General features: G+C 48.2%; 1 non-coding gene and 1 pseudogene across 1 annotated transcript; one reads left to right on the top strand and one right to left on the bottom strand.

Annotated features, from left to right (window-relative positions):
* Window positions 1-12,323: 12,323 nt before the first annotated feature.
* On the bottom strand, window positions 12,324-13,345 carry LOC109770005 (plasmodesmata-located protein 8-like; annotated as a pseudogene).
* A 1,674-nt stretch (window positions 13,346-15,019) lies between these two features.
* TRNAF-GAA (transfer RNA phenylalanine (anticodon GAA)) lies at window positions 15,020-15,092 on the top strand. The gene has a single exon. It is a non-coding gene; the product is annotated as a tRNA-Phe (tRNA).
* The last annotated feature ends 1,792 nt before the right edge of the window (window positions 15,093-16,884 follow it).

The following is a 16,884-nucleotide window of genomic DNA, read 5'->3' as shown; positions in this document are numbered from 1 at the left end:
GGTTTTATTCACCATCAACACTTGATGTTCCTTTCTGATCTCCACCTCCGCTGATTTCAGCATTGAATATACCTCGGGAATGGTCTTTTCCATCCCCTGCATATTGAAGTTCATCACAAAGCTCTTGTAGCTCGGTGGAAGCGACTGAAGGATTCTGTCAATGACCGCGTCATCCGGGAGATTAACTCCCAGCTGAGACAAGCGGTTGTGTAACCCAGACATTCTGAGTATGTGCTCACTAACAGAACTATTTTCCTCCATTTTACAGCTGAATAACTTGTCGGAGACTTCATATCTCTCGACCCGGGCATGAGCTTGGAAAACCATTTTCAGCTCTTCGAACATCTCATATGCTCCATGCTTCTCAAAACGCTTTTGGAGCCCCGGTTCTAAGCTATAAAGCATGCCGCACTGAACGAGGGAGTAATCATCAGCACGTGATTGCCAAGCGTTCATAACGTCTTGGTTCTCTGGGATGGGTGCTTCACCTAGCGGTGCTTCTAAGACATAATCTTTCTTGGCAGCTATGAGGATGATCCTCAGGTTCCGGACCCAGTCCGTATAGTTGCTGCCATCATCTTTCAGCTTGGTTTTCTCTAGGAACGCGTTGAAGTTGAGGAAAACGTGGGCCATTTGATCTACAAGACATATTGTAAAGATTTTAGACTAAGTTCATGATAATTAAGTTCATCTAATCAAATTATTCAATGAACTCCCACTCAGATAGACATCCCTCTAGTCATCTAAGTGAAACATGATCCGAGTTGACTAGGCCGTGTCCGATCATCACGTGAGACGGACTAGTCAAGATCGGTGAACATCTCCATGTTGATCGTATCTTAGATACGACTCATGCTCGACCTTTCGGTCTTCCGTGTTCCGAGGCCATGTCTGTACATGCTAGGCTCGTCAAGTCAACCTAAATGTATTGCGTGTGTTCCGAGGCCATGTCTGCACATGCTAGGCTCGTCAACACCCGTTGTATGCGAACGTTAGAATCTATCACACCCGATCATCATGTGGTGCTTCGAAACAACGAACCTTCGCAACAGTGCACAGTTAGGGGGAACACTTTCTTGAAATTATTATAAGGGATCATCTTACTTACTACCGTCGTTCTAAGCAAATAAGATGCAAAACATGATAAACATCACATGCAATCAAATAGTGACATGATATGGCCAATATCATTTTGCTCCTTTGATCTCCATCTTCGGGGCGCCATGATCATCTTCGTCACCGGCATGACACCATGATCTCCATCATCATGATCTCCATCATTGTGTCTTCATGAAGTTGTCACGCCAACGATTACTTCTACTTGTATGGCTAACGCGTTTAGCAATAAAGTAAAGTAATTTGCATGGCATTATTCAATGACACGCAGGTCATACAAAAAATAAAGACAACTCCTATGGCTCCTGCCGGTTGTCATACTCATCGACATGCAAGTCGTGATTCCTATTACAAGAATATGATCAATCTCATACATCACATATATCTCATTCATCACATCTTCTTGGCCATATCACATCACAAGGCACATGCTGCAAAAACAAGTTAGACGTCCTCTAATTGTTGTTGCATGTTTTTTACGTGGCTTCTATAGGTTTCTAGCAAGAACGTTTCTTACCTACGTAAAACCACAACGTGATATGCCAATTTCTATTTACCCTTCATAAGGACCATTTTCATCGAATCCGTTCCGACTAAAGTGGGAGAGACAGACACCCGCTAGCCACCTTATGCAACTAGTGCATGTCAGTCGGTGGAACCTGTCTCACGTAAGCGTACGTGTAAGGTCGGTCCGGGCCGCTTCATCCCACAATACCGCCGAAACAAGATAAGGCTAGTAGTGGCAAGAAAAATTGACAACATCTACGCCCACAACTGCTTTGTGTTCTACTCGTGCATAGTAACTACGCATAGGCCTGGCTCATGATGCCACTGTTGGGGATCGTAGCAGAATTTTAAAATTTCCTACGCATCACCAAGATCCATCTATGGAGTATACTAGCAACGAGGGGAAAGGAGTTCATCTACATACCCTTGTAGATCGCAAGCGGAAGCGTTCAAGTGAACGGGGTTGATGGAGTCGTACTCGCCGTGATCCAAATCACCGATGACCGAGTGCCGAACGGACGGCACCTCCGCGTTCAACACACGTACGGAGCAGCGACGTCTCCTCCTTCTTGATCCAGCAAGGGGGAAGGAGAGGTTGATGGAGATCCAGCAGCACGACGGCGTGGTGGTGGAAGTAGCGGGATCCCGGCAGGGCTTCGCCAAGCGCAAGCGGGAGGGAGAGGTGTTGCAGGGGGAGAGGGAGGCGCCAGGGGCTGTGGTGCTGCTGCCCTCCCTCCCCCCCACTATATATAGGCCCCTTGGAGGGGGGGGGGCGCCGGCCCTGGAACCCATCTACAAGGGGGGGCGGCCAGGGGGGAAACTGTTGGAAATATGCCCTAGAGGCAATAATAAATTGGTTATTATTATATTTCCTTGTTCATGATAATCGTTTATTATCCATGCTAGAATTGTTTTGATAGGAAACTCAGATACATGTGTGGATACATAGACAACACCATGTCCCTAGTAAACCTCTAGTTGACTAGCTCGTTGATCAATAGATGGTTGCGGTTCCTGACCATGGACATTGGATGTCGTTGATAACGGGATCACATCATTAGGAGAATGATGTGATGGACAAGACCCAATCCTAAGCCTAGCACAAGATCGTGTAGTTCGTTTGCTAAGTGCTTTTCTAATGTCAAGTATCATTTCCTTAGACCATGAGATTGTGCAACTCCCGGATACCGTAGGAATGCTTTGGGTGTACCAAACGTCACAACGTAACTGGGTGGCTATAAAGGTGCACTACAGGTATCTCCGAAAGTGTCTGTTGGGTTGGCACGAATCGAGACTAGGATTTGTCACTCCGTGTAAACGGAGAGGTATCTCTGGGCCCACTCGGTAGGACATCATCATAATGTGCACAATGTGACCAAGGAGTTGATCACGGGATGATGTGTTACGGAACGAGTAAAGAGACTTGCCGGTAACGAGATTGAACAAGGTATCGGGATACCGACGATCGAATCTCGGGCAAGTAACATACCGATAGACAAAGGGAATTGTATACGGGATTGATTGAATCCTCGACATCGTGGTTCATCCGATGAGATCATCGAGGAGCATGTGGGAGCCAACATGGGTATCTAGATCCCGCTGTTGGTTATTGACCGGAGAGTCGTCTCGGTCATGTCTGCATGTCTCCCGAACTCGTAGGGTCTACACACTTAAGGTTCGGTGACGCTAGGGTTATAGAGATATTAATATGCGGTAACCCGAAAGTTGTTCGGAGTCCCGGATGAGATCCCGGACGTCACGAGGAGTTCCGGAATGGTCTGGAGGTAAAGATTTATATATGGGAAGTCTTATTTTGGTCGCCGAAAAAGTTTCGCACTTTATCGGTATTGTACCGGGAGTGCCGAAAGGGGTCCGGGGGTCCACCAAGGGGGTCCACCAGCCCCGGGGGGGCACATGGGCTGTAGGGGTGTGCGCCTTGGCCTATATGGGCCAAGGGAACCAGCCCCAAGAGGCCCATGCGCCAAGAGATAAGGGAAAGGGAGAGTCCTAAAGGGGAAAGGCACCTCCGAGGTGCCTTGGGGAGGATGGACTCCTCCCTGGCCGCACCCTTCCTTGGAGGAAGGGCCAAGGCTGTGCCCCCCCCTCTCCCTTGGCCCTATATATAGTGGGGGGGAGGGAGGACAGCAAAATCTAAGCCCTGGCGCCTCCCTCTCCCTCCCGTGACACATCTCCCTCCTCCCGCAGCGCTTGGCGAAGCCCTGTTGGAATCCCGCTACTTCCATCACCACGCCGTCGTGCTGCTGGATCTCCATCAACCTCTCCTCCCCCCTTGCTGGATCAAGAAGGAGGATACGTCGCTACTCCGTACGTGTGTTGAACGCGGAGGTGCCGTCCGTTCGGCGCTAGGATCATCGGTGATTTGGATCACGACGAGTACGACTCCATCAACCCCGTTCTCTTGAACGCTTCCGCTCGCGATCTGCAAGGGTATGTAGATGCACTCCTCTCTCTTGTTGCTAGATGACTCCATAGATTGATCTTGGTGACGCGTAGAAAATTTTGAATTTCTGCTACGTTCCCCAACAGTGGCATCATGAGCTAGGTCTATGCGTAGTTTCTATGCACGAGTAGAACACAAAGTAGTTGTGGGCGTCGATTTTGTCAATTTACTTGCCGTTACTAGTCTTATCTTGATTCGGCGGCATCGTGGGATGAAGCGGCCCGGACCGACCTTACACGTACTCTTACGTGAGACAGGTTCCACCGACTGACATGCACTAGTTGCATAAGGTGGCTAGCGGGTGTCTGTCTCTCCCACTTCAGTCGGATCGGATTCGATGAAAAGGGTCCTTATGAAGGGTAAATAGAAATTGGCATATCACGTTGTGGCTTTTGCGTAGGTAAGAAACGTTCTTGCTAGAATCCCTTAGCAGCCACGTAAAACATGCAACAACAATTAGAGGACGTCTAACTTGTTTTTGCAGGGTATGCTATGTGATGTGATATGGCCAAAAGGATGTGATGAATGATATATGTGATGTATGAGATTGATCATGTTCTTGTAATAGGAATCACGACTTGCATGTCGATGAGTATGACAACCGGCAGGAGCCATAGGAGTTGTCTTAATTTATTGTATGACCTGCGTGTCAATGAATAACGCCATGTAATTACTTTACTTTATTGCTAACCGTTAGCCATAGTAGTAGAAGTAATAGTTGGCGAGACAACTTCATGAAGACACGATGATGGAGATCATGGTGTCATGCCGGTGACGAAGGTGATCATGCCGCGCCTCAAAGATGGAGATCAAAAGGCGCAAGATGATATTGGCCATATCACGTCACTTTATGATTTGCATGTGATGTTTGTCATGTTTACATCTTATTTGCTTAGAACGACGGTAGCATAAATAAGATGATCCCTCACTAAAATTTCAAGAGACGTGTTCCCCCTAACTGTGCACCGTTGCGAAGGTTCGTTGTTTTGAAGCACCACGTGATGATCGGGTGTGATAGATTCTAACGTTCGAATACAACGGGTGTTGACGAGCCTAGCATGTACAGACATGGCCTCGGAACACATGCGAAACACTTAGGTTGACTTGACGAGCCTAGCATGTACAGACATGCCTCGGAACACAAGAGACCGAAAGGTCGAACATGAGTCGTATAGTAGATACGATCAACATGGAGATGTTCACCGATGATGACTAGTCCGTCTCACGTGATGATCGGACACGACCTAGTTTGACTCGGATCATGTATCGCTTAGATGACTAATGAGGGATGTCTATCTGAGTGGGAGTTCAATAATCAGATGAACTTAATTATCATGAACATAGTCAAAAGGTCTTTGCAAATTATGTCATAGCTTACGCTTTAGTTCTACTATTTAAGATATGTTCCTAGAGAAAATTTAGTTGAAAGTTGATAGTAGCAATTATGCGGACTAGGTCCGTAAACTGAGGATTGTCCTCATTGCTGCACAGAAGGCTTATGTCCTTAATGCACCGCTCGGTGTGCTGAACCTCAGCGTCGTCTGTAGATGTTGCGAAACATCTGACATACATGTTTTGATGACTACGTGATAGTTCAGTGCGTAATGCTAACGGTTTAGAATTGTGGCACCAAAGACGTTTTTGAAACGTCACAGAACATATGAGATGTTCCGAAGACTGAAATTGGGATTTCAGACTAGTGCCCACGTCAAGAGGTATGAGACCTCTGACAAGTTTCTTAAGTCTGCAAACTAAGGGAGAAAAGCTCAATCGTTGAGCATGTGCTCAGATTGTCTGAGTACTACAATCACTAGAATCAAGTGGGAGTTAATCTTCCAGATGAGATAGTGATGGTTCTCCATAGTCACTGCCACCAAGCTATTAGAGCTTCATGATGAACTATAACATATCGGGGATAGACATGATGATCCTTGAGCAACTCGCGATGTTTGACACCGCGAAAGTAGAAATCAAGAAGGAGCATCAATTGTTGATGGTTAGTAAAACCACTAGTTTCTAGAAGGGCAAGGGCAAAAGGGATACTTCATGAAACAGCAAATCATTTGCTGCTCTAGTGAAAAATCCCAAGGTTGAACCCAAACCCGAGACTAAGTGCTTCTGTAATGAGGGGAACGGTCACTGAAGCAGAACTACCCTAGATACTTGGTAGATGAGAAGGCAGGCAAGGTCGACAGAAGTATATTGGATATACATTATATGAATGTGTACTTTACTAGTACTCCTAGCAGCACCGGGGTATTAGATACCGGTTCGGTTGCTAAGTGTTAGTAACTCGAAATAAAAGCTGCGGAATAAAAGGAGACTAGCTAAAGGTGAGATGACGATATGTGTTGGAAGTGTTTCCAAGGTTGATGTGATCAAGCATCGCATGCTCCCTCTACCATCGAGATTTGGTGTTTGCGTTGAGCATGATTGGATTATGTTTATCGCAATACGGTTATTCATTTAAGGAGAATAATGGTTACTCTGTTTATTTGAATAATACCTTCAATGGTCTTGCACCTAAAATGAATCTCGATCGCAGTGATACACATGTTCGTGCCAAAAGATATAAAATAGTAATGATAGTACCACATACTTGTCGCACTGCGATTTGAGTCATATTGGTATAGAACACATGAAGAAGCTCCATGTAGATGGATCTTTGGACTCACTCGTTTGAAAAGATTGAGACATGCGAACCATGTCTATTGGTATATATGCATGAAGAAACTCCATGCAGATGGATCGTTTGGACTCACTTGATTTTGAATCACTTGAGACATGCAAATCATACCACATGGGCAACATGATTGAAAGGCCTCGTTTTCAGTAAGATGGAACAAGAGAGCAACTTGTTGGAAGTAATACATTTGATGTGTGCAGTCCAATGAGTGCTGAGGCACGCAGTGGATATCGTTATGTTCTTACTTCGCAGATGATTTGAGTAGATGCTGAGTGTATTTACTTGATGAAACACAAGTCTGAATTATTGAAAGGTTCAAGTAATTTTAGAGTGAAGTTGAAGATCGTCGTGACAAGAGGATAAAATGTCTGTGATATGATCATAGAGATGAGTATCTGAGTTACGAGTTTGGCACACAATTAAGACATTGTGGAAAGTGTTTCACAATTAATACCGCCTAGAACACCACAGTGTGATGGTGTGTCCGAACATCATAACTGCACCCTATTGGATATGGTGCATAACATGATGTCTCTTATCGAATTACCACTATCGGTTATGGGTTAGGCATTAGAGACAACCGCATTCACTTTAAATAGGGCACCACGCAATTCCGTTGAGACAACACCGTTTAGAGAAACCTAAGTTGTCGTTTCTTAAAAGTTTGGGGCTGCGACGCTTATGTGAAAAAGTTTCAGGCTGATAAGCTCGAACCCAAAGCGGATAAATGCATCTTCATAAGAATACCCAAAATAGTTGGGTATACCTCCTATTTCAGATCTGGAAGCAAAAGTAATTGCTTCTAGAAACGGTTCCTTTCTCGAGGAAAAGTTTCTCTCGAAAGAATTGAGTGGGAGGATGGTGGAGACTTGATAAGGTTATTGAACCGTCACTTCAACTAGTGTGTAGAAGGGCACAGGAAGTTGTTCCTATGGCACCTACACCAATTGAACTGGAGGCTTATGATAGTGAGCATGAAACTTCGGATCAAGTCACTACCAAACCTCGTAGGTCGACAAGGATATGTACTACTCCTGAGTGGTACGGTAATCCTGTCTTAGATATCATGTTGTTAGACAATACTGAACCTACGAGCTATGGAGAAGCGATGGTGGGCCCATATTCCGACAAATGGTTAGAAGCCATGAAATCCGAGATAGGATCCATGTATCAGAACAAAGCATGGACTTTGGTGGACTTGCCCGATGATCGGCAAGCCATTGAGATAAATGGATCTTTAAGAAGAAGACGGACGTGGACGGTAAGGTTACCGTCTATGAAGCTCGACTTGTGGCAAAGAGTATTTTCACAAGTTCAAGGATTTGACTACGATGAGATTTTCTCATCCGTAGCGATGCTTAAGTCCGTCGGAATCATGTTAGCATTAGCTGCATTTATGAAATCTGGCAAATGGATGTCAAAACAAGTTTCCTTACCAGTTTTCGTAAGGAAAGGTTGTATGTGATACAATCAGAAAGTTTTTGTCGATCCTAAGGATGCTAAAAGGTATGCTAGCTCCAGCGATCCTTCCATGGACTAGAGCAAGCATCTCGGAGTCAGTACGCTTTGATGGAGTGATCAAAGTTTTTGGGTTTATACAAAGTTTGTTAGAAACTTGTATTTACAATAAAGTGAGTGGGAGAGCTACAACATTTCTGATAAGTATATGTGAATGACATATTGTTGATCCGAAATGATGTAAAAATTTTCTGGAAAGCATAAAGGGTTGTTTGAAAGGAGTTTTTCGAAGGAAGACCTGGATAAAGCTGCTTATATATTGGGCATCAAGATCTATAGAGATAGATCAAGACGCCTGATGATACTTTCAAAGAACGCACACCTTGACATGATTTTGAAAGAGTTCAAAATAGTTCAGCAAAGAAGGAGTTCTTGGCTGTGTTACAAGGTGTGAGTATTGAGTAAGACTCAAGACCTGACCACAGCAGAAGAGAGAGAAAGGACGAAGGTCGTCCCCTATGCTTTAGACGTAGGCTCTACAGTATGCTATGCTGTATACCGCACATGAAGTGTGCCTTGCAGTGAGTTGGTTAAGGGGTACAATAGTGATCCGGGAATGGATCACATGACAGCGGTCGAACTTATCCTTAGTATCTAGTGGACTAAGGAATTTTCTCGATTATGGAGGTGAAAAGGAGTTCGTCGTAAAGGGTTACGTCGATGCGAACTTTGACACTAATCCGGATGACTCTGAGTAGTAAACCGGATTCGTATAGTAGAGCAGTTATTTGAAATGGCTCCAAGTAGCGCGTGGTAGCACCCACAAGATGACATATATATTCGTAAAGCACACACGGATCTGAAAGGTTCAGACCCGTTGACTAATAACCTCTCTCACAAGCATAACATGATGAAACCAAAACTCATTGACTGTTAATCACATAGTGATGTGAACTAGATTGTTGACTCTAGTAAACTCTTTGCATGTTGGTCACATGGTGATGTGACCTGTGAGTGTTAATCACATGGTGATGTGAACTAGATTATTGACTCTAGTGCAAGTGGGAGACTGTTGGAAATATGCCCTAGAGGCAATAATAAATGGGTTATTATTATATTTCCTTGTTCATGATAATCGTTTATTATCCATGCTAGAATTGTTTTGATAGGAAACTCAGATACATGTGTGGATACATAGACAACACCATGTCCCTAGTAAGCCTCTAGTTGACTAGCTCGTTGATCAATAGATGGTTGCGGTTTCCTGACCATGGACATTGGATGTCGTTGATAACGGGATCACATCATTAGGAGAATGATGTGATGGACAAGACCCAATCCTAAGCCTAGCACAAGATCGTGTAGTTCGTTTGCTAAGTGCTTTTCTAATGTCAAGTATCATTTCCTTAGACCATGAGATTGTGCAACTCCCGGATACCGTAGGAATGCTTTGGGTGTATCAAACGTCACAACGTAACTGGGTGGCTATAAAGGTGCACTACAGGTATCTCCGAAAGTGTCTGTTGGGTTGGCACGAATCGAGACTGGGATTTGTCACTCCGTGTAAACGAAGAGGTATCTCTGGGCCCACTCGGTAGGACATCATCATAATGTGCACAATGTGACCAAGGAGTTGATCACGGGATGATGTGTTACGGAACGACTAAAGAGACTTGCCGGTAACGAGATTGAACAAGGTATCGGGATACCGACGATCGAATCTCGGGCAAGTAACATACCGATAGACAAAGGGAATTGTATACGGGATTGATTGAATCCTCGACATCGTGGTTCATCCGATGAGATCATCGAGGAGCATGTGGGAGCCAACATGGGTATCCAGATCCCGCTGTTGGTTATTGACCGGAGAGTCGTCTCGGTCATGTCTGCAGGTCTCCCGAACCCGTAGGGTCTACACACTTAAGGTTCGGTGACGCTAGGGTTATAGAGATATTAGTATGCGGTAACCCGAAAGTTGTTCGGAGTCCCGGATGAGATCCCGGACGTCACGAGGAGTTCCGGAATGGTCTGGAGGTAAAGATTTATATATGGGAAGTCTTATTTTGGTCGCCGAAAAAGTTTCGCACTTTATCGGTATTGTACCGGGAGTGCAGAAAGGGGTCCGGGGGTCCACCAAGGGGGTCCACCAGCCCCGGGGGGGGACATGGGCTGTAGGGGTGTGCGCCTTGGCCTATATGGGCGAAGGGAACCAGCCCCAAGAGGCCCATGCGCCAAGAGATAAGGGTAAGGGAGAGTCCTAAAGGGGGAAGGCACCTCCGAGGTGCCTTGGGGAGGATGGACTCCTCCCTGGCCGCACCCTTCCTTGGAGGAAGGGCCAAGGCTGCGTCCCCCCCTCTACCTTGGCCCTATATATAGTGGGGGGAGGGAGGACAGCAAAATCTAAGCCCTGGCGCCTCCCTCTCCCTCCCGTGACACATCTCCCTCCTCCCGCAGCGCTTGGCGAAGCCCTGTTGGAATCCCGCTACTTCCACCACCACGCCGTCGTGCTGCTGGATCTCCATCAACCTCTCCTCCCCCCTTGCTGGATCAAGAAGGAGGAGACGTCGCTGCTCCGTACGTGTGTTGAACGCGGAGGTGCCGTCCGTTCGGCGCTAGGATCATCGGTGATTTGGATCACGACGAGTACGACTCCATCAACCCCGTTCTCTTGAACGCTTCCGCTCGCGATCTGCAAGGGTATGTAGATGCACTCCTCTCTCTTGTTGCTAGATGACTCCATAGATTGATCTTGGTGATGCGTAGAAAATTTTGAATTTCTGCTACGTTCCCCAACAGAAACTTACCCCCCAAGGCAAGTGGGGCGCCCCCCACCCTTAGGGTTTCCAACCCTAGGCGCAGGGGGAGGCCCAAGGGGGGTGCCCCAGCCCACTAAGGGCTGGTTCCCTTCCCACTTCAGCCCATGGGGCCCTCCGGGATAGGTGGCCCCACCCGGTGGACCCCCGGGACCCTTCCGGTGGTCCCGGTACAATACCGGTGACCCCCGAAACTTTCCCGGTGGCCGAAACTTGACTTCCTATATATAATTCTTCACCTCCGGACCATTCCGGAACTCCTCGTGACGTCCGGGATCTCATCTGGGACTCCGAACAACTTTCGGGTTTCCGCATACTAATATCTCTACAACCCTAGCGTCACCGAACCTTAAGTGTGTAGACCCTACGGGTTCGGGAGACATGCAGACATGACCGAGACGCCTCTCCGGTCAATAGCCAACAGCGGGATCTGGATACCCATGTTGGCTCCCACATGTTCCAGATGATCTCATCGGATGAACCACGATGTCGAGGATTCAATCAATCCCGTATACAATTCCCTTTGTCAATCGGTATGTTACGTGCCCGAGATTCGATCGTCGGTATCCCAATACCTTGTTCAATCTTGTTACCGGCAAGTCTCTTTACTCGTACCGTAATGCATGATCCCGTGTCTAACTCCTTAGTCACATTGAGCTCATTATGATGATGCATTACCGAGTGGGCCCAGAGATACCTCTCCGTCATACGGAGTGACAAATCCCAGTCTCGATCCGTGCCAACCCAACAGACACTTTCGGAGATACCCGTAATGCACCTTTATAGTCACCCAGTTACGTTGTGACGTTTGGCACACCCAAAGCACTCCTACGGTATCCGGGAGTTGCACGATCTCATGGTCTAAGAAAAAGATATTTGACATTGGAAAAGCTCTAGCAAACGAACTACACGATCTTTGAGCTATGCTTAGGATTGGGTCTTGTCCATCACATCATTCTCCTAATGATGTGATCCCGTTATCAATGACATCCAATGTCCATAGTCAGGAAACCATGACTATCTGTCGATCAACGAGCTAGTCAACTAGAGGCTTACTAGGGACACGTTGTGGTCTATGTATTCACACATGTATTATGATTTCCGGATAACACAATTATAGCATGAACAATAGACAATCATCATGAACAAAGAAATATAATAATAACCATTTTATTATTGCCTCTAGGGCATATTTCCAACAGGGCTCACACGTCAGGAGCTGACTTGGCAAAAAATGCCACATAGGCGTGTTGACTCTTCCTCCTCTCTCTCTCCCCCCTCTCTTTAGCATTATGTCGAACAAGTTGTGTGCACACGCCTCGGCATTCCTCCGGTGCCACCTCCTCTTTGCTGCAGCTACCGCCGACGACGGCGGGAGGCAGCACAGCACACGGTCGCGACCTTCCAGCCGCTGTCCCTCTCATCGCGCCTCCTCCCCGTCATGCGGCACTTCGCCAAGCGCACCGCGTTGGCTGCCTCCACCGTCCCATCCACGGCACTCTACACCGCTGGTCGCCATCACCAGCAAAAATCGCGACGGGGCTTGGAGGCGCTGTGGTCGTTGGGGCGGTAGCCGCTGGCCCAGTACCTGACGTAGCACTGCACCAGGTGCATGTCCGCGGCCAGCGCCGCGCTGCAGGTGCCCTTGAGCCGCCCGACCGCCTGCGCCAGGCACGCCGTGCAGTCGGCCGCGGCCAGGTCGCCCAGGCACTTTGAGACCCCCTGCACGCTGTCGGAGCTGCTCACCTTGTACCCGCTGGCCACTGCCTGCAGGCCGCCCAGCACGGCGTCCCGGCCCCTGAGGAAGTCGGCGTCGCCACTGGTGCAGGTGTTGCACTTGCCGTATACACCATGGCGGTGTCGGGCTGGGCGGCTGGCCCATGAAGTTGGTGCTGTCGTAGCGCACTAGCACCCCTCCAGCTGCAGCGATGCCATGTACAGGACACACCTGGTTGAGCTACGCCAGGGCGCCCCGACGTACACCTGGTTGAGCTGCGCCATGGCGTCTTGCACGCACGCCGCGCACTCGCCGTTGCCCAGGTTGCCACGGCGCTGGTACAGCCCATACGCGGTGGCGCTGTCGCCTGCCTGCGCGGGGTCGAGGACGAAGAGGTCGAGCACGGTGGCCGTGGCGGGGTGCGGCCGACGCGCCTCCAAGCCCCGACGCACACCTGGTTGAGCTGCGGAGCGGGGCGTCCCGCACGCATGCCGTGCACTCGCCGTTGCCCAGGTCGCCGCGGCAGAGAGGTGGCACCGGAGGAATACCCAAGCGTGTGCACACAACTTGTTCGATGTAATGCTAAAAAGAGGGGAGAGAGAGAGGAGGAAGAGTCAATACCCAGCCAATACCCAGGTGCCCAATACCTAGGGAGAGATGCGAGGACAAGATCAGTGCCCAACTCAGGTGGAAATTTAAGGCCTAAAGCCTCCAGCCAATACCCAGCTAACTTGAGTAAGTGTTGGCTCACTGAAGTTCCATCTTGCATCTCATATTTTCCAGCTTTTGCTTGTAGTTGAACACAAAGCTGTCATCTCCGCGATTATCTCATGAACACCATAATTTTTAGAACGCTTTTGAAGTTCTGGTTCCATAGATGCAAGCATGATACATTGTATGCTAAGGAATCCATCACTCCTTGTCTGATACTATACATTTTATATCATCCTGAGCAGCGTTATCCGGTGGAGGATCACCGAGAGTTTCCTCAAGAAAATATTCTTTTTAGCACTTTTCAGAACAAATCGTCACATTATGGTGCCAATCCGTAAAGTTACTGACAGTTGCATTTTTTTCCTCTTTATGAAGTAACAGTGCCAATTAGAAGGTGGGATTGGGTGTCACTTATCTGCAATGAAATGTATACACACTAAGACATTTGTTCATAATTAATGCAAATAAATTAACAATTAAACATAATGTGCTCCTACAAAAATCAGTATCCCTCATAATTGATTACTAGCAATTCAAGATGCCCTAACCCCCCTTTCTGCACGAATGCTATGTATCGCTTGTTGCAACACTAGCGATAGTGCTCGCCCACTACAGGTGCTCCTTGGTCCTCGCAAGCTGGTCCACTAGCGGTAGTCCTAGCGGGAGCTGAAGCATGGTTTTATGAAGCTTCCAGAACCTTCCATCTATTTTTGGGAAGGTTCTCGAACCTTTCATCCGATTTTAATCTCTTTTCTGTTTTATTTTTTCTAGTTCTGGTTTTCTTTAAAAAAATCATTTTTATCCCTTTTTCAAATTCATGAACTTTAAAAAATTGAAAATATTAATCCGCAACATTTATTAAATTTGCACAATTTCTGAAATCACGATATTTCTAAAATTCATGAACATTTTCATATCCATGAATATTTTCGAATTCACAAAAAAATAGAATTCCCAATCATTTTTAGAGTTCATGAACATTATTTGAATTCGTGTATAATATTGAATTTAAGAACACTTTTTTAACTCGTGAACATTTTCCGAATTCACTAACATTGTTTGAAATTTTTTTATTTCACATATTCTTTTTTGTATTCATGATTTTTTTTCTCAAACTAATAAAAAATTAAAAAGAAATGGAAAAAAAGCCGTGCCCTCTCCTTTTTAGCTCTGCTTGCGCTGGCTGGGCGAGGCCCGTGTTGGGCAGGCGACGCGAACTGTACTGCTCGCTACGAGCGATACCTAGCAGCTCCCCCTTTTTTTTAGACTTGAGAAGAGTGTGACGGACACTCTGTGGACTGAAAGGCAAAGTAGTAGTATGATGTCTTCATTGACATTTTCCTCATTTGCACGAGTGCCGGGTTGGGCTAAAATGAGGACATCCATGTGAGCCCAAACCATTGAAGACATGTGAGCCCCCGCAAAAAAAGAAGAAGACAGAGGACGTTAACAAAGTTTGGGCGCAAATCCCAGTTCTAAGCAGGATACCGCTCGTGCTGATCCGTAATACTTAATCATTAGACCAGTAACCCGTTTTAAAACATGAAGCGGGGATAGCTCAGTTGGGAGAGCGTCAGACTGAAGATCTGAAGGTCGCGTGTTCGATCCACGCTCACCGCAGATTTAGCTCATTTTTTTCTGTCTACGTGGCATCATCGTCAGCTAGCGTACCTTTGACTTGCGATACTCCTGATCACTCTGCCATAAAACGGTGACAGTGAAGATAGTACACACAGTCCAAGCCTTCGTTTTGAAGGGCGGAAACGGAAGGAGCACACCCAGCAGTCGGTCAAGCAAACCCAAAGATAATAAGGCCAACTCCCCGCACGACCTTAAACGAACATCCGTTTTATCTGGATTCCGTCTGCTTGAGGTGGCGATGGGTAAAATGGACATCTGTGTCCGGTCGTTGTTGGACGCGCCCAACTACCCCAAAACATCTGCCTGCATCCCCTGGTGTGCTTGCCTCCGCGGTCGCCCTACAGCCGCACCAGCTCACGCTCGCATGAGGCAGCCCGCGCCGCCTCACCGCTCGCCACCTCGGCTGCGCCCGCGCCGGCCCGCCGCTCCCCGCCCCGCCCCGCGCCTGCCCCGCTCCGCCGCGAGCTCGGCGCCCGCGCGCCAGGACGCCGCTGCGCCCGCGCCCGCTCGCCAGGCCGCGCCCGCCCGCCGCTCCCCGCCCCGCCCCGCGCCTGTCCCGCCCCCCGCGCGCCCCGCTCTGAGCTCGGCCGCACCCCGCCCCGCCCTGTGCGCCCGCCTGCTCGCGGCTCCGCCTCGCCCGTGCGCGCGTCGCCATGGTGGTGTGTGGAGCAGAGGAGAGAGAGGAGAAAAGGTGGAGAGAGAGGATGGTGCGTGGGCATGGTGGGCCATGGAAGATTAAAGAGAGAGGATGATGGGTGGGTCAGGCCTCACATGCAGAGGACACGGCCCGGACGAGGAGGACGCTAGATTCGTCCGCCCGTGTCCGTTCCAGACGCAAACCCAGACCAACTTTGCTCTGAGGATGGGTCGAGCCGGCCCAGAAACGGACTTTTTTTAGATAGGGTCGCACATTGGGACGTCTGATTTGTCCGTTTTATCTCAAATGAACAGATCCGGACGATTTGGGGTCGTGCGATGGAGTTGGCCTATTACGCGTCTATTCACTGCTGTTTGTCCCTTTGTCCTGTGGACAGTACGCGTACGTACCACAGTACTGATTAAACCGCATGTTCTTCACCGAATAATGGAGTACTGGCCGGTCGCAGTCCCGGCGAGCCGAGGTGCAAAACGTCGGCGTCCACTACTCCTGTGCTAGCTAGATCGGCGAACCGATGGTCCTTCCTCCCCCTCGTCGATCCTACCAGTAGTTAATTGCGTCCAGTTGCCGGCCGGGAATACATACGCGTCTTGGTTCGATCATAACCTGATGTCATATACCAATATTAATACCTGGATAGGTTCCCTACCGGCTACGGTCCCTTTCTATTCTACTAGTCGCAATATATACACTGTAGTCGTTGGTTCCTTCTTTCTTTTCTCTTTGAAAAAAGTGACCCGATGGATCTTCTCCAGCAATTTCCTTGCGAATCACGGAAAAATGGACAGGATCGGTGCTGCACTCCAAGTCTGCAACGTCTTCAGTGGTTCTCCAGTTCTCCTCGCCACCGGCGCCCCACCCACCGATGCATTCAGTTAATCATATTGATTGAACCGAAAGAAAAGAAAAATGTACCGGCCTGGAGGGGGAGATGCTTAAACGTGAAAAACGAGTTGGAGCATCTGGGCATGTTACTACACCCCTTGTGTTGGCCTGGAATGGGTAGGTAAGAGCAACTCCAATGGGGCACCCATTTCATCCGACGGCGTCCGTTTGGGTCGGCGCGGACACAAAAGGCGGCCCAACACGCCGATCTAAACGGACGCGCGTCCG

Source organism: Aegilops tauschii, chromosome 3 (genome assembly GCF_002575655.3).
Source record: "Aegilops tauschii subsp. strangulata cultivar AL8/78 chromosome 3, Aet v6.0, whole genome shotgun sequence".
NCBI lineage: Eukaryota > Viridiplantae > Streptophyta > Magnoliopsida > Poales > Poaceae > Aegilops > Aegilops tauschii.
The sequence above is the reverse complement of the archived record's forward strand: the minus strand, read 5'-3'. Positions and strand labels throughout refer to the sequence as shown.